Here is a 4,894-nt window from a genome sequence, read left to right as displayed (position 1 = left end):
GTTATCACAGGCTGAATGCAACCAAATAAAAAACAGCTTCATTGGCAAGTCATAATTGTGGAACTAGAAAAGGGCAATAGTAATACAACCATTTATACATTATTGATCTCTGGCATCTGGAATCAATGTGAACGTTATTGCTGTGCTCGGCGCATGTAGGTATCTATGCTGTGACAGAAAAATGTGACCAGATAGCATAAGATACCAGGTTTAGGACATGTTTAGCTAATAGAATGGGGCTTTCCTATGTTCGGTGAAGCCAAGATTTAGCATGGGTGCGTTGACATTTTGATTTCTAAGCAGCTGATTAGAGGAGTTTCCGGTAGTTTGGCAAAGTTCCAGAAAGGTATAACTCTTTGTTGAGAGGGAGAAGTAATGATTAGTAGCCACCGTTGCCAATATGGTGGATCTTTGCATGATGTGAGGCAACCCATAAGATCTGGCAACTGTCGCTTTATCTTCCCAAACGCTGATAAATCTGTTTCCTTTGAATCTCTCCTTCTGCACCATGGAGCGCCGTTTTCTTTTTTTCTTCTCTAGATCTTCCTTCTAAGAAGGATATAGATAGGATTTGCAATTGAAACGGCTGATGTGAGAACAAGTGAGTCACTCTTTCTGTGCGTTAGTAGATGGTGGGGAAGAATGTAAAACATGTACTTTAAAGTCTGAGTGGCAGTCTTCCATGCGAGTCTTTATGTGTTACTGTACATTAGCAGATCTCAATAGCAGTGGCATATAATATTTATAATATCTGCAATAGAATACTCTGGGGGTTGTAGTTCAACAATAATCCAAGAGGTAATTCACAGTCACTGAATATCATCGAACTATGGCTAATTCTGTCGAAACTTGAAATTTCAAGTTTGTGTAGACAATTTGACAATCCTTGATCAATTCCCCTGCAAGGAAAATGGAGAATTAAACAGTTCCCAATTAAATCAACAGGCTGCCCTTGTATTGAATGGATGTGCTGGGGTCTCCAATGCAAGAGACACTCTCTGTAGCCGTTCTTCGCTCATGGATGAGGGTCCTGAATGCGGGAAAATGTCTTCTCTAAACAAGACAACCCCTTTCATGTAAAAAAACATAACACATAACTTATTTTGGATGAACGGATGAAGAACATTAAAATTTTTATATTAGAATGATCACGCACAGTGGACTGTCATGTTTTTGGCCCTGTGTTTAACTCCTGCAGTGCTATAATCTTTTTGAGTCCTCTATAGGGGCTTTCATTAGGTGCCAATTCTATGCCGTGATTGCCACCAGGTCCTGTGCCCTTCCAACTATATATTTTCTAGGTGAGTCCCATTTGTGACGGTCTATGTACCTTTCTCTGTGCGTGACTGTAATGGTCTTTGTGTGAGCGTGGGTGTGGTGTCATTCTAAGTTGCAATATAGTTGAATTTCCAGTTCTGCGTGAGTTGGACAAGGGGACAGGAGTAACAGGGAAACAAGGTTTGTGCTAGTGGAAAGGACATACTGCATGGTTCTGGTAAGTCTCTTGTTGCTCTTGTGACATTTTATGCGTCTTGTTAAGGGGACAAGGACATTTTTGTACCTTTTATTTACTACTAGGATGATTGTTGATAGATTTATTTGTACTGGAAACATATGAGTAGTCGGGTAGATATTTAAATGGTCTCAAATTCTTAAAATCTAAACTCCACTCGAACCTCCGACAAGCGTTGTGTGAGGGTTCCAAATTTAAAACGGACAAAATCTCCCAGGTGTAGCCGCAGGTAACCACAATATGGAAATACTCAAATCGCACTCACAAGTTCCAGGAAGCTGAGATATGGGGGCTGTTTTACAGGGTGCTCACACTGAAGAGCTGATTGGCATTGATTTTAGTGATTTTCTTTCCAAGACTATAGCAACTTTATCTAGTGGACTGCAGTCCCACCCGAGCTTATTGAAATATATAGCAGCTATAATAGTAAAACCTGACTCGTGTTACAGAGAGGATGGATTTTCATAATTCTTCATTGGTATCACTACAGTGCACTGGTCGCGGGACATTGTTATGTTTTTCTTTTGCTCTATTTTTTTATTTTAGCAATCTATAGCTCTGATTGACAGATTTTATATTGTTATTTATGTCATACGGAAGCTCATTTTCCATCCAAATCCAAATGAATCCGACAGAAAAGAAATCGTATTACAGAGGTATTCTGCCCTAGAAGCATTGATTCTCTTGAATATTTCCCCCATAAAGCAACCAACAGAGCATGGTACCGCAGCACACGGAGAGTGTGTGACATCATGAACATGGTCCTACTGTGTGCATGATGCCTAAAGTGGGGGGCTCCACAGCAGAGGGGTTGCAGGCGATTTGCAGTTAATTGCTAAAATCCGATATGGGACCGCATTAGGGATTTGCATGATGTACACATGTGATATTATGTGATTCCAGAGGAATACATTATACACAATATTGCTTTGTAATACAACACAATCGCATCGTACCCAATTTTTAACCATTGCACCCTGTATATAAAGAAATATTGTTAAAAATGCATTTTTTTTTAATGGCAGCCATTAGGAAGCTATCCAGCTTTTCACAGACTCTGAATTGCTTTCAATGGTTTACAATTGTACAGTGTGAATGGGACTTTAAAAAAATCTAGTTCAGAACCGTGTAACATCTGACTGCAGTGGTCGCTTATTAGAGTACTAAAACACACAAGAGACAACACACTGGAATACACTGTTATGTAAACATTTGGGATGTGCGGAAAGCCGGACAACTTCTATATTGGCCATAAACACGAAATAAAAGTCCATTTCGGAAGGATCGGCCAACCATGTTCTGTGTATGGGGACTTATCGACTGTTCCTCCGAAGTAGATGTTGGAGTAAAGCGGGATTAGGCATGTTTGATGTCAACGTGCCTGAATGTTTGTTCCCACGCAAGATTGCCAGAGGCACTGACAGCGACTTATAACCCTCTAACCATTGAAAAAAAAACATGCACGCTCAGCCGAGTTGAGCGTGCATGTTTATGGTGGTAGAGGGACTAACAAACATTCGGCCAACAGCTACATAATGTGCATGGCCAGATTATAAACACTTCAATGACTGCAATAAGTAGTTTTCCCCAAGCAAATGTGACCCATATAGAAGAGCAACAAATATGCAGATAAAGCAATGACTCATCAGGGCTAAATTTGTTATTTATCATGGCTGGCTATCTGAATTAAGAATATCCCAGCAGTCCTATGTAAAACCACAGATGTAAACTCAGCTCTACAACATCTGACGAACTTGGCTTTGATACATTCATATGTTTTTTTTTCTTTAATTGTATATTTATTGAAAGAGATTTTTGTTACATTAAGAACAAAAAGAGAAACACAAACATATTGCCAAAAAGATGACGATCAAATCAGCATAGTAAGCGTTACAGTTTCGTGTACCATCAGTGTTTGTTCCGTGTGGCATCAGTTGCTGATGTCAGCGTTGGTGCACATTTCTTTATTTTTATTATTTTTCTCTGCATTTCAAGGAACTGCTGCGTGAAACCCGGACAGCACATGGATGTGCGTCCGTGTGCTGTCTGTGATTTTCACGCACCCATTGAGCAAAAAAACGCACAAGAATAGGACATGGAGTGAGTTGCATGCAACGGAAACACGCTGTGTGAAAAACACTGAATGTCCGAATGGCCCCATTGAATTGCATAGGTCCGTGTGACGTCCGTTGTTTTAACGGCCGTCACACGGACTTATTCAACGTTCGTGTGAATAAGGCCTAAAACATATCAATCGAATATTGTCAACTTTCACTTATATGTTTTAAGAGTATGTACATTATGCAAGAGATGGGACATCACATTTTAATGCTTTTATGTTGTTGGACTACTTACTAATTCCTAGTTAAAGGGGTTGTCCGGTTTTTGCAAATAAATGTGATTTTTGGTATAAAGAAACGTTATACTATTTCAATATAGTTTCTGTATCAATTCCTCACGGTTTTCAAGATATTTAATTTCTGTCATTCAATAGCCTTCATTGTTTATTTCCAGTAGATAAGTACCTGTCCAGGGACAAGTCATGGACACATAGGTGGGTAACTTGGCAACTCTGATAACTGTCTTGACCGGAACAAATTTTTATCAAATGTCAATTAAATGTCATTTAAACAATGATCTTATTGAGTGACAGCAAGCAGAGCTCTTGAACACTATAAGGAATTGATACAGAACATAAACTCAATATACAAAGAGGAACCTTTATGTGCAGAACCGAAAAATCCCTTTATATTTGCATTACATCAGTATTAGGCTGTGTTCACATGACCGTTCCTTTCCGCTGAGGGGTTCTGTAAAAGGTTTCTGTCGGGTTAACCCCTCAACGGAAAGGCAAACGGAAACCTTAGCTTCCATTTCCCTCACCATTGAACTCAATGGTGACGGAAACCTAGCTAATGGTTTCCGTTTGTCACCGTTGTGACAGGGTTCCGTCATTTTTGACGGAATCAATAGCGCAGTAGACTGCATTATTGATTCCGTCAAAAGAACGGAACCCTGTCATAACGGTGACAAACGGAAACCATTAGCTAGGTTTCCGACACCATTGATACCAATGGTGAGGGAAACGGACGCTTAGGTTTCCGTTTGCCTTTCTGTCGAGTGGTTAACCTGACGGAAACCTCAGACGGAACCCCTCAACAGAAGGGCAATGGTCATGTGAACAGGCCCTTAGACACTTGATATCATTCTTTGTATCAGTTGCTTGTATTTGTCTGAAAACGGTAGAGTGCAACTAAAACAATTAACGATACCTGTCGTTACAAGCCAATTGTAGGGCATTTTATTATACTAAGGTGCATAATCACCCCATTGTGCAATTAATATAAGGATAGTCAGTCAGGTATTTGTTGTCATTATTTA

Source organism: Rhinoderma darwinii, chromosome 9, assembly GCF_050947455.1.
Source record: "Rhinoderma darwinii isolate aRhiDar2 chromosome 9, aRhiDar2.hap1, whole genome shotgun sequence".
Classification (NCBI taxonomy): domain Eukaryota; kingdom Metazoa; phylum Chordata; class Amphibia; order Anura; family Rhinodermatidae; genus Rhinoderma; species Rhinoderma darwinii.
The sequence above is the reverse complement of the archived record's forward strand: the minus strand, read 5'-3'. Positions refer to the sequence as shown.